We start from the raw sequence: 21662 nt of genomic DNA, 5'->3' as shown, positions 1-21662 counted from the left end.
GTTTATGAATTTGAAATACCCTTTTCAATTTGATAAATGCACTGCAAGTAACGTAACAGGGAGGAGGTTCCTAGATGGTTAAGGTCCTTACCCCCACTCACTGTTACTTGGCAACGGTTACAAATGGCTTGGGAAAGGTTGTCTGGATTTGAGTGGAAATAATTCCACACGAGAAGTGGATTTTTTGGTCCTTTGCCCAGGCATGGCAACAATGGGATGTTGCCCATGGTGGGAAACAACTGTTGCCTGATTTACAGGTTTTACACAAACATCCTCCGCAGCAACATCCTCATTATCATCAACATCCTCATCATCATCAACATCCTCATCATCCTTGTTGTTATCGCCAACTACGTAAATATCCTCCTCATCCTCCTGGTAAAATTCCACAGAAGCATCCTCAATTTCTAAGTCAGAATTTTGACTTGTGCTGCTCATCCCCATATTTGCAGAGGGCACACAAATGGTGGAAAGAGGATCCTCTTCAAGTACAGAATTAGAAAGGTCAGCTCACACATTGCAACCACGGACACACTTGGAGTCTCCTAGGGGATCTGTGGCTTTTTGTATATCTACAAGCAGAAGGGTTTAAATCATTACAACTAGAACTCCAGTCATAAATAAAGGCCAAGGCCGTATCCTTTTCTTGTCAATTTGTGTAGTGAATGGCATATTGCCAATTTTTTGTTTGTCTAAAGCTGACTTACTGTAGCTTTAGATTTTTTTTTTCAGGGTAAAAGTAGATTTTTTTACATGGCCTGATTTAAGCCCTGGTACATTGGCCTTCATAGATTATGTGGACAGCCTTGGAACGTCATCATGACTGCTGCCGGCAGCTACAAAACTGGTATGTGGATCCTGCTCTCCTGTCATGTGACTGTCCTCCATACTCACTGCGGTCTTACAGGAGTGTCACCAAGCAATTATAGTGCAGCTAAGTTGCGGCTAACGTACACAACCAACCACACACACAAAAAATTGTTTTTATTTTTTCACTAGTGGTGTGGCTAACAAGCGCACGCAATTTTTTTTTTATTATTTTTACACTGGGGGTGAAGAGTACCCCTGATGGACAGAGCACCCCTGGACAACATAGCAGAACAGCCAGCCCCTATGGACAACAGCCAGCCAGCCCCTATATGGATTAATATGGACAACAGCCAGCCAGCCCCTATATGGATTAATATGGACAACAGCCAGTTAGCCCCTATGGACAGTACAACCTATTATGCACAACAGCAGCACAGCTCCCTCCCTCTTCACTCTCCACAGCCGTAATGAAAAATGGCGGCGATCGTGGGAGACCTTTATAGAATCCAAAACCCGCTAGAATCCGACAGCGGGATGATGACGTTTTGCCTCGCTTTGAGATCCGAGCTGACTCTGATCTGCCTCGTATCTGCTAAGTTCAAGTGGGTTCGGTTCTTTGGGAACCGAACCCGCTCATCTCTAATTGCCTGCAGGACCTACAGGAGAGACTGAGCAAAGAAGGTTTGGATGAGATTAAAGCCAAGGTAAATGAATGCAGGTAAAATCCGAGGTATCCTGATGGGCACATTTAGTGCATGCATCTAAGAGCACGCATGACTTCTTTTTGGGCTAACACATGATACCTTGGTGAGCATATTCACAGAATCTTTTCAGAAACATTGAAAATGTCTTGCTGAGGATAATCATGCCAAATTGCGGCACAATATTTGAATACATCAGGGCACCTTGCTGGGCATATTTATTGGATCATCATGGGTTAATTACAGGGCAACTTGATAGCTACACCACATGCCATATTGTTGTACATATTACAATTTCTTTGGCTTATTACAGTGCTTGACAAATTTATTCAAGAGTTAGAGGCCAGGGTCCAGATTTAGAAACCATCAATTTCTAATAGAAAATTACCAAACAGTGCTGCCCACAGCCAGCCAGGCAGTGGTGAGAAACACTAAAGGCCCCCATACATCAGAGATGGATTGCAGCAATCGTGCAATTTGCAATCGATTGTGTATAAAAATCTGGGCTTCACAGATCGCAGATTGCAACCAAAAAGTGATTGGAATTGTTAATCAGATTGTCCAACATGTTGGATTTCACAGATCGATTGGGGCTGTAGATTGCTAGTGTATGGACATGATCAGCAGATTTGCAGACCGTTTCTAGCAAAATGATGGGCCTTTCAAGATTGCCAGATCTGTGTTTGCTGCAATCGATCTGCAAATCACTGAAAAAGATCTGTAGTGTATGGGTGCAGATTGCTAGATTGGAAAATCCTAAAATTGGGCAATAAATATTCAAATTGTTCAATTGTGGTTTTCAGATTGCTGATGTATGGGGGCCTTAAGTTTAAACAGAACAAGCTACAGTAGCTAGCCTAGGCTGCTGCAGTGTAATAATGAGATTAATCTCACAAAACTTTGATTTAGTTTTGTTCATGAGACCCTACTTGCCAACTATCCCTCATTGTCAGGGAGACTCCCTGAAATAGCAGTAATATCCCTGAAGAGTCTACCAATCTCCCTCATTTCACTTTACCTCCATTATGACACTGTTATATAAAAGAAAAAACAGAGATATATGCATTCAAATGGGATCATTAGTATAATTTCCCTGCATTGGTTATGAGGCACAATGGTCCCTATGGCTACATGTATTTTCTGTAGGGGTGTGCACCGGCCACTTTTCGTGTTTTGGTTTTATATCTGGATCTTTCTTCGTGTTTTGGATCTGGATTGGTTTTGCCAAAACCACCCTTCCGTGTTTTGGATCTGTATTTTTTTTTAAAAAAGCATAAAACCAGGTAAAATCACAGAATTTGTGGGTTTTTCTGCTCCTATGCTATTATTAACCTCAATAACCTTAATTTCCACTCATTTCCAGTCTATTCTGAACACCTCACAATTGTGTTTTTATGTCCAAAAGGTTGCACCGAGGTAGCTGGATGACTATGCTAAGCAACACGAGTGGGCAGCACAAACACGTGGCCCATCTAGGAGTGACACTGCAGTGGCAGACAGAATGGCAGTTTGAAAAACTAGGCCCCAAACAGTACATAATGCAAATAAAAAAAAGAGGTGCAAGATGGAATTGTCCTTGGGCCCTCCCACCCACCATTATGTTGTATAAACAGGACATGCACACTTTAACAACCCAATTATTTCAGCGCAAGGGTCTGCCACACGACTGTGGCTGAAATGATTGGTTCGTTTGGGCCCCCACAAAACAAGCTGGCAATTAATCTGTCCCTGCACAAACTGGCTCTACGGAGGCAAGATGTCGTCCTCATCCTCCTCATTCACCGATTCCTCACCCTCTTCAGTGTTGTGTACATCCTCATCCTAACAGAGTATTAATTCGTCCCCGCTGGAATCCACCACCACAGGTCCCTCTGTACGTTATGGAGGCTGGTCTCCCTGGAAGAGTTGATAATTCATTTTTATGAACATCATCTTCTCCACATTCTGTGGAAGCAACCTCCTATGCCTTTCGCTGACAAGGTTCCCGGCTGCACTAAACACTCTTTCGGAGTACACACTGGAGGGGGGGCAACTCAGGTAAAATAGAGCCAGTTTGTAAAGGGGCCTCCAAATTGCCTCTTTTTCCTGCCAGTACATGTACGGACTGTCTGACATGCCTACTTGGATGCTGTCACCGATGTAATCCTTTAACAGACATGCGCACGCTTGTCACTTCTGCTTTGAGGATGCAGGTGCGGCTACAGCCCACACATTTCACAAAGACAGGAAAAAAAAGAATTTTTTTATTGTTTGTGGAGCGCACTTTGAAGGTTACACCACCCTTTAACAGACAGAAGCATGCTTGTCGCTGCTGCTTTGAGGATGCAGGTGCGGCTACAGCCCACACAATTCACAAAGACAGAAAAAAAAAGAATTTTTTTATTGTTTGTGGAGCGCACTTTGAGGGTTACACCACCCTTTAACAGACAGACGCACGCTTGTCGCTGCTGCTTTGAGGATACAGGTGCGGCTACAGCCCACACATTTCACAAAGACAGAATTTTTTTTTTTTTTTAATGTTTGTGGAGTGCACTTTGAGGGTTACACCACCCTTTAACAGACAGACGCACGCTTGTCGCTGCTGCTTTGAGGATGCCGGTGCGGCTACAGCCCACACATTTCACAAAGACAGAAAAAAAAAGAATTTTTTTATTGTTTGTGGAGCGCACTTTGAGGGTTACACCACCCTTTAACAGACAGACGCATGCTTGTCGCTGCTGCTTTGAGGACAGTATCATATGCAGTGACAGTAGACTTGTCAGAAATTGTTGGCACGTCCTTCAGTCCGGACCAGATGTCCAAACCGGCCCTTGACTTATGACACAGGCGCACGCTTGGCGCTGCTACTGTGTTGATGCACGTGCGGCTACATCGCACACAAGTCACAAACAGAAAAAAAATAGTTTTTTATTTTTTGGAGCACTTTGGGGGTTACACCACCCTTTAACAGACTTATGGGACACAGGCGCATGCTTGGCGCTGCTGCTTTGAGGATGCAGGTGCGGCTACAGCCCACACAATTCACAAAGACAGAAAAAAAAGAAGAATTTTTTTATTGTTTGTGGAGCGCACTTTGGGGGTTACACCAACCTTTAACAGACAGACACACGCTTGTCACTGCTGCTTTGAGGATGCAGGTGGAATCTAGATGGGATTTGGAACCGGGGACACACTACCTCCATCAATTGTCTAAATCCCACTGCACTAATGGCGGATACCGGACGCACGTCTAACACCAACATAGCAGTTAAGGCCTCAGTTATACGTTTTGCTTCAGGATGACTGCTGTCGTACTTCATCCTCCTCGCTGTTGGAGGGTCAATTGTTTAGTAAAAGTAGTGGTGTTCCTACTTCCTCTCTGGGATGAACAACTCCCAGCAGCAGCAACAGCACTAGGAGGAAGTGGTTCTTGATCTTTCCCTATTTTATTTTTATCGGAGAAAGTTTGGTCCTCCATTTATGTTATATTGATATATACGTGCGGCTAAGGCGCACACAAACACAGAAAATATTTTTTTATTTTTGTTGGAGACTAGTGCACTTTGTGGGTTACACCAACCTTTAAGAAATGAGCCAGCCGGCCCTTTACTTATGGGACACAGGCGCACGCTTGGCGCTGCTCCTTTGTTGATGCACGTGCAGCCACAGTGCACACGATTCACAAACACAGAAAATATTTTTTTATTTTGTTTTAAGTGTACTTTGGGGGTTACAGCACCCTTTAATGGACAAGCCAGCCGGCCCTTACTAATGGGACACAGGCGCACGCTTGGCGCTGCTCCTTTGTTGATGCACGTGTAGCCACAGTGCACACAATTCACAAACACAGAAAATATTTTTTATTTTGTTTGGAGTGCACTTTTGGGGTTACAGCATCCTTTAACGGTCAAGCCAGCCGGCCCTTTACTTATGACACAGGCGCACGCTTGGCACTACTTTGTTGATGCACGTGCGGCTACTGTGCACACAATTCACAAACACAGAAAAAATATATATTTTTTTTGCACTTGGGGGGAGCACCCCTGATGGACAGAGCACCCCCTGGACAACACTACAGCACCCCTTTAGGACTGGGACACTGCACAGGACTTTGGAGTGGACACAGCCCCTATGGACAACTGACTGCACAACACAGTCCAGCCAGCCCCTATGGACTTTGAAGGAGTGGACACAGCCCCTATGGACAACAGCAGCACAGCGCAGCACAGCACTACACTACACAGCCCAGCCAGCCCTAACTCCCACCCTCCCTCTTCACTGTCCACAGCCGAGTGAGAAAATGGCACCGACGCGGGTACCTTACATAGGATCCAAAACCCGCGAGAGCCGGGAGGCGGGACGATGACGTTTTGCCTCGATTTCAGATCCGAGTCAGGCGGGAAAAGTTGAGCCTGACTCGGATCGGCCTCGGATTGGGGGTGCTCGGGGGTGTTCGGATTTCAGAAATCCGAACCCGCTCACCCCTAATTTTCTGAGAAGTATCAGTGTGTTTTCAACAACAAGTAGCTCTTAGTAACTGCTTTGGGGCTCCTTTACATGTGGATGTAAATCAATTTTATGACACGCCTCTCAGATGTAGCAGTACATGCCCACTTTACCACCGCGCTCATAGGTGCTGCTTTCACAATCTCCCTGAAATGCTTTTTCAAAAGTAGGCAAGTATGCATGAGACTTATGAGCTCTGCAGTACCACAGGTAAGTGTCATAGTAGTGATTCAGAGTCAGCTGATCTAATCTGGTTCACAGGAAAGGTGTGTGTGTGTGGGGGGGGGGATTCTGGGTTGCATATCCTGATTTTAAATATAATAAGAGGTGCTACCATGCTGAGACTTGTAGTGCCATGCAGGAAAAAGAAAATGCAGATTCACACTCTGTATGTGTATATATAAAGTACACTTAAAAGGTAGAGACTCCTGCTACTAGCACCCCTCCCATCAGCCCTTAGGTGATTTTAATTACAGGTTGTCTCCCATATTCAAATATTCCAGAATACGGAATATTCCAAAATACGGAATTTTTTTTAGCATGACTGAGATAGTGAAACATTTACTTTTTGATGGTTCAATGAGCACAAATTTTGTTTAAGGCACAAAATGATTACAAATATTGTATAAAATTACCTTCAGGCTTATTGTATATGAAACATAAATGAATTTTATGTACAGTATGTACACAAACTTTGTTTGAGCCACAAAATTATTGAAAATATTGTATAAAATTACCTGCAGGCTGTGTGTAAAAGGTGTATATAATACATAAATGCATTCTGTGTTTAGATTTGGGTCTCATTCCCAAGATATTTCGTTATGATATGCAAATATTACAAAATATAGAATATTTAGATATCCAAAATACCCCTGGTCCCAAACATTTTGGATATGGGAGACTCAACCTGTAGCACAGGGCATTGTATTACTGTCTACATATTAGAATAGACACTATTAAAGTTAAGTCCGGGATAAATTGATATAATGTGTCAATATTAAGGATGTTAGGGACCCATCTGATGGGGTTCACCCAGATGTCGTAGGTGGGCACATTTGGCCAAACATGTACTAAGAACATTTAAACTCCATGTTAATTGTGACTTGTATGTAGGGGCATTTTAAAAGAGGAGGGGGCCCGTGTGTAGCCTCCGTATGGGCCTTCCTCTCTGTCAGCGGGTCAGCGGCACTAAGTTCTGTAGATTCTGGCTTCATGCCAGAATCTACTGTGCATGCGCAGGTCTCCGGGAAAATGGCACCCGCATCTACTTTCCCGGGGACATCTTTTCTGTGCATGCGCATATCATTGTCAAAATGGCCACCGCCATTTTCCCAGTGAGTGTTTGCTGCTCTACAGCGTCGATCCGTCGCTGTGGAGCAGCACTTCGGGAATAGGCAGAGAGGTAAGTATAATTATCTATGGGTGCAGGGTGTGCGGTGGACCCCTGGACCCGTGTGTACCACACATCTTGCACCCATTATAAAGACGCCTATGCTTGTATGCATACAGGGAAGGACTTACTCTTTTAGAGGAAATTGTTTCATTGTGACTCCTAAGTGACCCCTATACTCTCCCTAGACCAGTGGTTCCCAAACTATGCACTGCGGCACCCAGGGGCGCCACGGCGCTGTCTCCAGAGTGTCGCAGCCGGAGGGAAGCTGCTGTCATCTCAGCAGGCCTGGCCAAAACATTTATTGAGATCTACCAGTAGCTAGCCGAGCTCCCACCGGTAGATCGCGATCAACTTTCCTTCAGAGAGTAGATCACTGGCCTCTGAAGCTATCGGAGGCTAAAGAAGCCTCTGATTGCTTCAGCATTCCCAGAGATGCAGTGCGCGGAGGCGTGCGGGTGACATCACCCGTGCACCTGCAGCACAGCGCAAAGCATCACTGGGACCATGTGAGCAACCTGCACGCCTGCTGGATCCAGCTTGATCCAGTCAGCGCAGCGGCAGCAGGAGAGACGGCATGAGGAAAGGTCCCCAGCGTGAACTTCATGCAGGTAAGTTCTGCACAGGGGTGTAGGGGCACTGCCTAAGAGGCACTACTACAAGGGGTACTCCATAAATGGGCTCAACTACAGGAGGCATTGCATAATAGACAGTACTAAAGGGGACTTTACATATGGAGCGCTATTACAGGGGGCATTGCATAAGGGGCACTATCACTGGGGGGGGCATTGCATAAGGGGCACTACTATAGTGGACATTGCATAGTGGGCACTACTACAGGGAGCATTGCATCATGGGCAGTACTACAGGGGGCACTACATAAAGGGCAGTACTACAGGTAATTTGGCTTGAAAAAATGACTCTAAGGGTGCCTTCAACTGAAAAAGTTTGGGAACCACTGCCCTAGACACATTCCACCCTGGGCTCTATCCAGTGGTGGGCTGGGCCGGGGGGCAGGGTGCCATGTGCCCCCCGGGCTGCAGCGTCATGTGGGCCGCGGGCCGGTGCAGTCTGTGTCACTGTGACACAGACTGCACCGCATGTGTAGCGCTGACGGGACGGAGTTTGGTCAGCGCTACACTGACAAACACACAGCCGCCGGCTCCGGCAGCTGTGTGTTTGTTGTAAGCAGCAGCCAATGAGAGTCTGTCAGACTCTCATTAGCTGCTGCTGCGCCCACTGCAGGAGCCGCTCCATCTTCCGGCTCCCGCAGTGGGCAATGGGAGAGACGTCATGATGTCATATGAGGTCTCTCCCATAATGCAGAGCGGCCCGGCCCGGGAGGACAGACGGAGGAGCAGATGGCGGCGGCGGGAGCAGGGGATTCAGGTAAGTGTTTTTTTTTATTTTGTTTTTTATATTCCGTGTGTCTACTGGGGGGGGTCTGGCACTACTGGGGGCACTACAAAGGGGGGACTACTACTGGGGGCATTACAAGGGGGGTGGGGGACTACAACTACTGGGGGCACTACAAGGGGGGACTACTACTACTGGGGGCACTACAAGGGGGAGGGGACAACTACTACTGGGGACTACTACTACTGGGGGCACTATAAGGGGACTACTACTACTAGTGGGGGCACTACAAGGGGGGTGGGGGACTACTACTACTGGGGACTACTACTACTGGGGAAACTACAAGGGGGGGACTACTACTACTGGGGACACTACAAGGGGGGGGGACTACTACTGGGGGCACTACAGGGGGGGACTACTACTACTGGGGGCACTACAAGGGGGGTGGGGGACTACTACTACTGGGGACACTACAAGGGGGGGACTACTACTACTACTGGGGACACTACAAGGGGGGGACTACTACTGGGGGCACTACAGGGGGGGACTACTACTACTGGGGGCACTACAAGGGGGGGACTACTACTAATGGGGGCACTACAAAGGGGGGGGCTACTACTACTGGGGGCACTGCAAATGGGGGGACTACTACTACTGGGGGCACTACAAAGGGGGGGACTACTACTACTGGGGGCACTACAAGGGGGGGACTACTACTGGGGGCACTACTGGAGGCCTGCATAAGGGTGTTCTCTCCTGTGGCACACGGGGGCACTGCATATGGGCACTACGACAGGGGGCTGCCCTAATCTTTATTTTTACCTTACATTAATCCCATATGGACCCGCCTCCTACCTGGAACACTGGAGGGGGGGGGGCGCCGTAGCACACATTCTTCGGACACACACGCTACTCCTCTGCCAGGGCCGCCTGTATGCATTTGCCCCCCAGGCTAAAAGTTGCCAGCCAGCCCCTGGCTCTATCAGTCCCATATTGTAGCATTATTGTAGGATTCCTGGGGGAAACATTAAGTTACTGAACATTGTCACTCGCCTCTGTCTGTGTTTATTACAATAAACGATTTACCCTCATTTCAGTGTGATATTCTTCTTCTACACCCAGTCACACATTGCATCTACGTAATCAGTCACATACATACCAGAACAAAATCAGATACCCGTACACACCCTACTCCATCCACCCACCCTTATGCAGTGCTGTGTCACTTAATTACCTTGTACAGTCTGGAAATTGACAGAAGCTGATTTGTTGATATGGGCAACTTCTCCACTTTATCTTTCTCAAAAGTTTTATACATTTCCCCCTCAGTAAGAGGCCCAATGCAATGCCCGCATTTGAAACAGTAGCAATATAGGAGCATCTCCAGCAGACCAGATGACATGGTATATTTTCTAGTTGATGGTAACTTGGCAACCAGATTTTGTTGATCCCTGGCTAATACTTGGTATAATACAGTATATCTAGATGTAATCCTATCACTGTGCATGTGGTATGAAATACCATAGTTGGTGTAACTCCTATCTTAGGGGGAGAGTTTTTAGAAGTGGAGATGTTGCCCATAGCAGATTCTAGCTATTATCCTCTAGAACAGGGGTTCCCAACCACGGTCCTCAAGGCACATTAACAGTCCAAGTTTTAGAGATAGCCATACTTGAGCACAAGTGACTTAATTAGTACCTCAGTTATTTTGATTAAACCATCTGTGCACAATCATGGATATCACTAAAACCAGGACCATTAGTGTGCTTTGAGGACCTGAGGTTGGGAATCACTGCTCTAGAAGGTGCAAGTTAAATGTTAAGTAGAATCTGATTGGATGCTATTTCTAAAAACCTGCACTTTAGTAAATATACATCTTCCACTTTCCTCTGCTCTAAAGTAGCTGGCTCATGCAGGTTTTACTTAAATGTCTTTTACAGGTGTGGACACAGGAGATATTACATGGTGATGCAGTGCAACATGATAGGTCATAACAATTTGGGCAGCAGACCATCTATTAATAACTTTATTAATAAGACTCCTCTCAAGCACAGTACTTTGGCTGCATGATGAGACATATATATATATATATATATATATATATACACACAGTACCAGTTAAAAGTTTGGACACACCTTCTAATTCAAAGGTTTTTGATTATTTAAATTATTTTCAAAATAGTAGATTAATACTGAAGACATCAAAACTATGAAAGAACACACATGAAATTATGTTGTAAACAAAAAAGTGTTAAACAAATCAAAATATATGTTTTTTATTTTAGATTCCTCAAATTAGCCCCCTTTTGCTTGGATGACATCTTTGCACACTCTTGGCATTCTCTCAGCAGCTTCATGTGGTAGTCTCCTGGAATAGTTTTGAATTAACAGGTGTGACTTGTCAAGAGTCAATTTGTGGAGTTACTTGCCTTCTTAATATGTTTGAGACCATCAGTTGTGTTGTGTAGAGGCAGGGTTAATACACAGTGGACACCACTATTTGACTACTGTTGTAATCAATATTATGGCACCACCCACTCAACTCAGTAAAGAAAAACAACAGTCCATAATTACTTTAAGACATGTAAGTCAGTCGATACGGAAAATTTCAATAACTTTGAATGTATCCTCAAGTGCAGTTGCAAAAACCATCAAACGCTATGATGAAACTGGCTCTGCCCCAGGCAAGGAAGACTAAGGGTTACCTCTGCTGCAGAGGATAAGTTCATTAGAGTTACCGGCCTCAGAAACCGCTACTTAACAGCACCTCAGATTAGAGACCACATAAAGTCTTCACAGAGTTCAAGTAGCAGACATATCTCAACATCAACTGTTCAGAGGAGACTGCATGAATCAGGCCTTCATGGTCGTATTGCTGCTAAGAAGCCACTACTGAGGATGAATAACAAGAAAAAAAGAATTGTTTGGGCCAAGAAACACAAGCAATGGACATTCGACCAGTGTAAATCTGTACTTTGGTCTGATGAGTCCAAATTTGAGATTTTTGGTTCCAACCACTGTGTCTTTGTGAGACGCAGAGAAGGTGAGCAGTTGGTTTCTGCATGTGTGGTTCCCACTGTGAAGCATGGAGGAGGAGGTGTGATGGTGTGGGGGTGCTTTGCTGGTGACACTGTTGGTGATTTATTCAAGATTCAAGGCACACTTAACCAGCATGGCTACCACAGCTTTCTGCAGCGCCATGCCATCCCATCTGGTTTGCGCTTACTGGGACCATCATTTGTTTTTCAACAAGACAATGATCCTAAACACACCTCCAGGCTATGTAAGGGCTACTTGACCAAGAAGTAAAGTGATGGAGTGCTGCGTCAGATGACCTGGCCTCCACAATCACCCAACCTAAACTCAATTGAGCTGGTTTGGGATGAGTTGGACCACAGAGTGAAGGAAGTGCAGCCAACAAGTGCTCAGCACCTCTGGGAACTCCTTCAAGACTGTTGAAAATCCATTCCAGGAGACTACCTCATGAAGCTGATTGAGAGAATGCCAAGAGTGTGCAAAGCTGTCATCAAAGCAAAAGGGGGCTACTTTGAGGAATCTAAAATAAAAAACATATTTTGATTTGTTTAACACTTTTTTGTTTACAACATAATTTCATGTGTGTTCTTTCATAGTTTTGATGTCTTGAGTATTAATCTACTATGTTGAAAATAATTTAAATAAACAAAAACCATTGAATGAGAAGGTGTGTCCCAACTTTTGACTGGTACTGTATATAGCAGTGTTTATGTTGAAATGGTAACTCAGCACACCTATATTTCTAGCAGCAGTATTTTCTGGTAAAATGCATTCCAACTGCACTGAAACCTACATAAGTGTTTTGTTTTTATTTTAATAGTTTTTATTGAAAGTTTAATACAAAGAAATGGGGATACAGAAGGAAAAAGAAGGGAAAAGGGGTAAGCCAGACATATTGCTTATCACAATATAAATCAATCGATCTTGGTCCATTTACATATATAAGTGTTTATAAACCACTGTAAGACATTGCACTCATTTGTGTCCTATTCCCATTTGAAAGTCATGTTTTCCTCCTATATCGCTGCCCTTTCACTCTTCAAAACTCTTATCTCTAGCACCATCTCTTTGCTACTTTCAACTCCCCCTCTCCTCCTTCCTGTAATTTTGCAACCCAGTTCATATATAAAATGTAATCAATCCATCACGACACTGCCTACCACCGTGCTACCCACTCCTCATCCCCACCCTTCCCCTCTAGTCTCTTCCCATCCCCTTCATCTTTCTAGACAATCCTGTCTTTTCTCTCTCCAGTTTCTGTAGATGAAGTCAAGACTCTTATACGCCCACCTTCAACCTGTCACTTGAACCTATTGACTGTACCCTTCTTGCCCACCTCTTCAAACTCTATCTCATCAGGCACTATCCCTCTCTGCATTCAAGAGAATGTAAGCTTGCGAGCAGGGCCTTCATTCCTCTTTGTCTTTTTTTCCCCACTCACTTTTATTACTATTTTGTTTACAATTGTAAGGCACAACAGAATATTTTGGCGCTCTTTAAATAAATATTAAGAAAATAAGTATCGGTATGATTTACCGCCGGAACCCTGGCCGGCGGTTCGAATCCCGACAGTGGCTGCCCGAACAGGCTGATAATCCCGATCATCCCAGGTAAGTACTTACTAACTTAATTCTACCCCCTAACCCTCCCTTAGGGGTGCCTAACCGGGAAGCAATCGGGAAGCCGACTGCCTAAATACCAGCAGCCGGCTTCCCGACTGTCATATCCCGGCAAAGGTGAAATGCCGGGCGTCTAGATGTAGACGCCTGCATTTCCCCGACGCCGGGAGACCAGCGCCCGGCATCCCAATCGTAGTGATGCCGGGCGCCACGAGCGGACAGCCACGGGGGGGAGGGTTAGGTTTAGGGCTCTCGGGGGGGACTTAGGGTTAGGCACCCCTCCGGGAGGGTTAGGGTTAGGCTAGCGGGAGGGAGGGTTATGGTTAGGCACCCCCGGGGGGGACTTAGGTTTAGGCAGCGGGGAAGGGGGTGGTTAGGGTTAGGCACTTAGAGGGGGGATTAGGGTTAGGCACTTGGGGGGAAGTTAGGGTTAGGCACCCCTAAGGAGGGTTAGGGTTAGGGGGGTTAGGTTAGTAGGTACTCACCTATCCACGATCAGGATTTCCAGCGCTGTCGGCCATCCGCTGCTCGGAACTCTGCTGATGTCGGCCTGCTGCTGATGGCGGTATTTCATACCCATTCCGCCTAACCTTCCCCCCACTGCATAACCCTAATCCCCCCTCTAAGTGCCTAAACCTAACCCCCCCTTCCCCGCCGCCTAAACCTAAGTCCTCCCCGGGGGTGCCTAACCCTAACTCTCCCTCCCCCTAGCCTAACCCTAACCTCCAGGGGGGGTACCTAGCCCTAAGCCCCCTCAGGAGCCCTAAACCTAACCCTCCCCCTTGCGTGGCTGTCTGCAGCGGTGCCCAGCATCACTTCGATCGGGATGCCAGGTGCCGGTCTCCCGGCGTCAGTAAAATGCCAGGCGTCTAGATGTAGATGCCGGCCATTTAACCCTCATTGGGATTAAGCAGTCGGGAAGCCAGCTGTCAGGATTAGGTCCGCCGGCTTTCCGACTGCATACCAGAAAATAAACCCTCTCCCTGTAACTTTTGCGAAATATAGCCCAAGATGGCGTTAGCTACGTGGGCCAATATCCAGAATGCATCACATTCCAAATGTTGGTAAATCTGGCAGCATCACATCCCCCACAGAAACCTAATGGGAGTTGCGTCTGCCTGTGGGAATATAGGGATCGCAGCAAGTCTTGGAGATATCTCCTGTGGTCCCCCTTCATACAAGGGGGTGATACTAAATATTTGCGGTTAGGTGGCTGGTTACACCGGCGGTCCCTTGGGGGGATGGGGAACGTCGGTGGAGGCGAGCTGGGATTGAAGTGGGATAGGTGGAGGAGTTTCAACGCGTTTCGGCAGGGTGTGCCTCCTTCAAAAAGGTTGTAAGTGTAACAATGCTCGTAAGGGTGTTTTGTACTACACTTACGGTTGTGGGTGTGCGGTCAGGTGACTTGTGGGGCCAATCATGGGAACGATGGTGTGTGATGATGCAGTGCAGTTTTGTAGGAACGAGGAGTGGCTGCGGTGTTGTGTGGGACAGAGTCTGGCCAATAGGGATAGGGAACGTGGCCGGTGTGTGAGCAGGTGGGCATGTGTTGTTGTTATGGATCATGTGATGCACCGGCGGACGGTGCGGGGGCGGGTTGGGGTTCTCTGGGACCAACTGTTGGCCACCACTGCCTGAAGTGCAGTGGGTAGAAGAGATCAGTGGCCGGCGCTGGGACAGTGTGTCTGTTCCTAGCGCAAGTCAAGTGGTAGTGGCGGCTTAAACTTGGCGATGGGCATAGCCTGGCAGCCTTGAAGTGATGTCTGTTTGAATTATGGGCCATCCGCAAGCCAATCGCAACTAGCAGACTAGCAGGAAATCACAAGCAGTGAGGCAATTGCGGCGAGGGAGAGAAGACCTCCCATATAATAGAATAAGAACCGGCCAAGGAAGGTGCGCCGGTGGAAAGAGGCAGACGTGCTGCGCCAGTGGGGAGAAAAGATGAAGTTGCAGTGGCTAACCATGAAGATGGAGGAAGAAGTTGTGAGGTGGAGCCGAAGCTGTGGACTTGGGGAGTGCTGCAGTGGAGGAAAGCAAGAGAGCTGTAAATGAAACTCTCCACTGCAACCTCTCCCAGCATATTGGTAGACAGCCATGGGTCACCAGTTATTATCAATTGAACCCTCTATAGACCACATACTGTCAGGCATTAGGTCTGTGGGCACCTGTCAGGCCTCAGGCCTGTGTGGCCAGTAGTCAGTCGCTAAGCCTGAGCTCCATTATAAAAAATTGACTCTAGGCATTAGGCCCAGGAAACTTCTTTGTGCCCTCAAATAAGCAGGCCAAGGCCTGAGCCACCTGCAAATAACCATGGGCATTATGGTCACAAATTATTAATTAGGTCACACCATGTTATTAACCCTGGGTATTAAACCCAGGGCACTGAGCCCACTGTTAGTGATTTTGGACATTCGGTCCAGGGCACTGTATGTATATTTAGGCAGACATTAGCCTGAGCCTATAGTGAGTGATCTGGGCAATAGGCCCAGGTCACTCTGAGGTTTAAGTAGGCAGGCACAAGGCCCGTGCCCATAAATAATAAACCTACGCATAAAGACCAGGCAACTGAGATGTGCCCTGTTTTGTAGAGTACCTTTTTTGGGCAGTAGATTTGTGACTGTTGTAATTTCACATAGAGCATGGAGAGCTGTCAGGCCCCCACTTAGATAGTCGTTTCCCACTAAAAATAGTAGAGAATGAGCTGGCCAGCTCTTTGGGCAGGTGTTTAAAGGGACAGTTCTGTTCTTAACCCGAAATCCACTTTTTTGGTCCTGGATCAGTAGGGTGTGACGGATGACTCCGTATAGGACTGTATACACCCATTGTCCTTCCTCCTAGACCTCCTCCTTCGTGTCCAAATCCAACCTGTGAACCAAGACCATCTGCTGCACATACGACCTGAAGGTGAGAGGGTGCAATGCCAGGTAGGCCACAAGACTATGGCAGCAGCGTACCACCTCATACATGCCTGCCCCTCTTACAGATCTGTTAAAATAAGAGCTGTCCTGGTGATCAGAAGACTGCTGGGTATAATATCCAGTAGTTCCTTTGCACATGTGTGGCCATTGGTCTGTACATGCGCAATCTGTGAATCAGTCTCATAATCCAGTAAGAGTACCCAACTGCACCACTTACAATGCAATGATCGCAATACATACAAACGACACTTAATAGACAAATATAATTGGATTTTTAAAAGCATATTAAGAGGCCAAACAATATGCTCTGCTGAAAAGATGATACCTTTTTGCTACAATGGCACAATCACACTTATTTGTCCTTGATGGACATGCACAGGAGTATACACTTCCAGCTTTTAAAATGCATTTCCAAACTTAGAGTCCATGGCATAGATTCTATCAGCGGCATCACTAGGCCGGGTACAGATTGCACCAAGATCTCACCATCCAAGGGGGTGACACCAAAATGCTGGCTCCTCCTCAGTGACTGGAACCCTCACTCTGCACTGTGATGTTATAGTGCAATGTCCAGCTCCTGGTACCTGAGGACTAACTGGCAGTGTTGTGAGAATCTCTGAGGGCAGGCCAGCATCTCCAGGAGTGCTGGGAATGCAACTAGAGTGATGAAAATGGGAACATGTTTCAAGGCCACACCCCCTATCAATAAGGCCATGCCCCCCTCCCAGCGAGCTCACATCCTTTAGGGTCTATTTGGCTCAATGGGTGACAAAGAACCCCACTGACGCCAGTGGTTTCAATTAGCCACAAACTAGTTTGCACATCTTTGTACATCAAAACCATGTCTAACAAACATGGGCCCTCATTCAGAGCCGTTCGCTATTTGCGGTCGTTCGTTCAAAAACAAGGGGTGGCTATTCAAATGATCCGTTCGCAAATTGCAGTCTGTTCACACCTCTAAGTCTGAACGAGCGAGCAAAACATACGCTCGTTTATTTGTTAAAAACGCCCCCTGGCCGCTCGCACCATACGTCATGTCCGCTATTTATTAGATTAATCGAGTACATCGACCAACGTATGAACTGCTCGCTATTCTTGTGGTTGGTGTTTGCTACCACAAATTTGCGAGCAGTTCTGGCTATAAAATAACCCAGTGACGTGGTCAATGACGCTGCTGTATTAATTATGCACACCCATAAAACGCCCGTTTTGACCTTTAAGCACGCCTGCGTTCGGATCTCCACTCCCCATTTTCAAGCACCTTCCCCTGTTACCACCCACATACGCCTCATTCTGTCACTCAAAATAGCAGGCACTCGCTATATAGCGTACAAACGATTTTTGGCCGCACTGACTGGTTCGCGCATGCGTACTAAAAACCGTACGCATGCGCAGATGTGCAAACATCGCTCGGAACGAGCGTACTGCCGCTAACGAGCGGCTCTGAATGAGGGCCATGGTCTTTTTGGGGTGGGGGGCTTGACGTGGTTTTATAACTTCAGCTTAATTGTGGGGTTTCAAAATATGCAATTCTCTGTGTGGTTTATCTTATACATGGAAAGTGCCAAAAGTCATGGGATAGAAGTCTAGTATTGTGTAGGACGCTCCTAACCTGGCGAAGTGCAGCTACTCAACATGGCATTGAATCCACAAGTGCTTGGAAGACCTCTGGAGTGGTATTCCATCTGGATAGTTTCACACAGTTCCCTGATATTTGTAGGTGCAGGATCTTGGGTGTGAATGGACCTCTCCACACATCCAATAAATGCTCTATTGGGTTCATGTCAGAACTCTTCAGAATGCTCCTCGAACCAATTCTGGACAACTGATGACATGGTGTAGTATCCTGTTGGAATATTCTATCATTGTGGGGCTACATGAAGTCCATGAAGTGCTGCAAATGGTCATCAAGCAATGCAGCATAGAGGTGAGTGGTCAATGACGTGTTCAAGTGGACCAACGGACACAGCCCATGCCATGTAAACACACCCCACATCATTATGGAGCCACCACCAGCCTGCACAGTACCTTGTTGATGGGGTCTATGGCTTCATGGGGTCTGTGTCACACTCAAACCCTGCCATCAGCCAAAAACAACTACAACTGTCACTCATCCGACCACACCACGTTGCCAGTCCTCCACGGTCCAATTAGCAATATCCTGAGTCCAGGTGAGGCACTGCGTTCGGTGTTGTAGTGTTTGCAGTGGCACTTTGGTGGGTCTTCTGCTCCCATATCCCAGGGAAGGTAAAGAACGCTGCTCTAACCTGCTTGATATGCACCTGGTACCTCCTGCATTGAATGTGGATGTGATTTGAGCCAGTGTCACTTGTCTGTTACCATGGACAATTCTGGCCAGATGCCACTGGTTATGATTATTTAGCACCTGTGGTTGGCTGCTGCGCTTTCCATGGTGGGTGGTAATGCCTTCCATGAGGTATTCCGGGTACACACATGAAACCATAGATTGCACATTCCTCAATGTCCGCATAAATGGAATGTCACATTCGTTGGACATCCCACTATCATGCTCCATTCGAACTATGATAATTCACGCCACAGCCTAGCCAGTGTTCAAACTGACTCACAGAATGCTAAGTTACTACTGAATGCAGGTCTTCGCACTTCCAAAACATCACAGTACAGTGACGCCACCTAACATTACCTTTACATACTGCTGTTCCCATGACTTTTGGCACTTCAATTTAATTAATCTCATGTTTTCCATCCAACAGAGGGCCTGATTCATTATCGATCGCAAATCGATTACGCACACAGTCGGGCGATTGTTGTGTTCTGTGCGTGCTTATATATTGCAGTGTGATTGCGCAATAGTCTCATTGCGATCGGACTACGTGTGCAGTGACTACGCAGACCTAACACAGAGTGATTGACAGGAAGTGATCGTTTGGGAGTGGTCGGTGAAACCCAGGTGTGCCAGTGTGTTTTAACGCCGTTACAAGGGCATGCATAAATAAGCCACTGCGATGCCATACACAGCCTGAGCTCTCACTGCGTGCAATAAGTTTAGTCATTTCTGAGAAAGGACTGACCTTGTGCAAGTGTACGTGAGGCTATGATGATGCTCGATGTTACCGATGATTTTGCAGACATGCAAAGTATTACGGATGTAAGTAAGGGAAAGTGGGCGTCCTTTTGTTCGGCTGCGACAGCATTGAGATTGTAAACATTAGCATATTTTCGCAGTGGGACTGTGTGCGTAATCGCAGCTGCAATCTCAATAGCGATCCGTAATGAATCAGGCCCATAATGCGGTTTTGCAAAACTACACTTTAGCAAATTTCCCTCCAAGACTCATACACAAACATGCCAGTGCTATTATATATTTTCACAATCTTACTTTTGCGCAAATGGACTAAGGACCTCATTCAGAGCCGTTCTGTGGCACCTCCAAAGTTTGTGCTGTTCCTGGCACTAACCATATCTATGTACTGTACTGTATGCGAAGCATAGGCTCCTCTATGATGATGAGTTTAGCTGGATACACGCTATAAAATGTAGATCAGACGAAAATTGTATGAACAGCCTGACAATTGTATAGAGTGTGCACAGGAGCGTTAATCAATAAATGGCTTCAAACTCTACTGCATTGCTTGGATTGGTAGGTCAGGATTTTATGACCCGCTTAAAAATTATACCACTTTTACACCGGAGCTAAAATCCGGGTTTTTGAAGGGTTAACCCGGGCAGCTCCCTGGTGTAAAAGGGGAGAGAGTTGGATCGCCGGGTTGAGTGACCCGGCAATCCAACCCAGGTAACTAGCAGGGTTTAACACGGGCGTAGCCCGTGAAACCCTGCTGTGAGAACAGCGCACTCCGGGTCACGATGACCTGGAGTGCGCTGCTAGCCGGCCGATTGGTCCGGCTTCAGTGGCGCTTGGAGATGACGTCATATCCAAGCGACCACTTCACTCCGCAAAAGCCGGGTCTATGCAGACCCGACTGCGGTGTGAGCGGCGCTGACTCGGGAATATCCAGAGTCGGCGCCGGCAAAATTCCGGGTCTGATCCGGATAAGAACTTTGTTCCAACTCCGGGTATTAGAAAGCAAGCACTAAATTAAAAATAATCCAGTGTGTGCAGGGTGCACACTGATCAGATATTCGCTCCAAGGGTAACGTTTATCTGAACTGCAAAGTTGGTCTGGAAGTGTATACCCAGGTTTCACAGGCCAATTTATTAACCTAATTGTCGTCAAAATTCTGCTGTTTCTGAGTGATTTAAGTAACTAAGGGGTCTATTCAGCAAGCACATTTTTACTTTAATCATGTGGAAACTAAAGTTTTCTATATGACTTAATTATTTTGCTGGGACAGTCTCTGTACAGAAGTACTATATTGGCAAACAAGCATTAATAAACACCTCAGAATGATAAACAATGCAAAATTTTACTTTTTAGGAAAAAATAAATAAATAACAAACAAAACCCACAATACATGCAATAGTTGAACATTAATAGAAAATAGATACCTTTTAAGAACTACACCGTGTAAAGAAGCCAAATAGCACTAAGCATCACATATTCGGTAATACAGTATGTATGTGTAATACATTTTCTTACTTTACATTAGTCCCGCACTGGTGCTGCCAGCTGCCCATTGTGTTGTGTGTATCTGTCATAGAAGATGGGCGGGGCGTGGGTAAGGGGGTAATCAGGGTTTGGCTGCTGAAGGTGAAGGGGCAGGAGTCAGCACTGACACGTACTCTGCTCCTGTGTGCATAATGTCATAGGTAATGGATCAGACTGTGGTGCTGCTGATGCATACATCCTGGGTACATATCGCCTTCACCTGTGCGTCTCTAAAGCAGCTTGTATATGAAAGTTTAACATTGAGTTTAGAAAGGGACACTCTGTATATTCTGGCGTCCTGCAGGAATAGAAACTGTTAAACATGTAACCCTTACCTTCAATATCATACATGCGCTGCAGGCACTAACTGTAATGGGAGGAGACAGGACTTTCTGCAGAAGATTCAGACATGTACTGTATGTAAGCTGGGGGAAAAAAATGCAGCAACGCGGTAACAAGTGCAGATCTGTAGTCAGTTCTCAACCAGAAAGTCGGCACATTCCCCGGATAGTTTGCAGCTCCTCAATGACCTCTCTTCAGTAAACATAATTACTGCTCACTCAGATGTATGGGAGCCCAGGAGCTGGGAAAGCAGGCTTGCTGTATCCAGTCACAATGACTCATCCAAAATTAACAGTGAGAAGTCGGAGACACTGCAATAATAACAAGCAGCAGAATATGATTTGCTAATGCATCTCATGGTTCATTTACTGTAATGTAATATTCTGACAGTGCATGATGCATTTCCAATTAGAGTG

At 46.3% G+C, this 21662-nt stretch overlaps 1 protein-coding gene across 2 annotated transcripts in view; it reads right to left on the bottom strand.

Moving 5' to 3' along the window:
- Positions 1 to 21396, bottom strand: part of LOC148529029 (kelch-like ECH-associated protein 1A) — a 122050-nt gene extending 100654 nt beyond the window's left edge. The window contains exon 1 of one of the 2 annotated variants that reach the window (XM_088468939.1): positions 21240 to 21396. The gene's annotated coding sequence lies outside the window, so the exon portion shown is untranslated. Of the gene's footprint in view, positions 1 to 20895; positions 20945 to 21239 lie in introns of those variants that run through there. The other variant, XM_088468940.1, reaches the window with a different exon arrangement.
- Between the last annotated feature and the right edge of the window lie 266 nt (positions 21397 to 21662).

The sequence above is a fragment of the Taudactylus pleione genome, unplaced genomic scaffold, assembly GCF_031769625.1.
Source record: "Taudactylus pleione unplaced genomic scaffold, aTauple2 ptg000087l, whole genome shotgun sequence".
In the NCBI taxonomy this organism is placed as follows: domain Eukaryota; kingdom Metazoa; phylum Chordata; class Amphibia; order Anura; family Myobatrachidae; genus Taudactylus; species Taudactylus pleione.
This window is presented reverse-complemented; position numbering and strand designations above follow the sequence as displayed.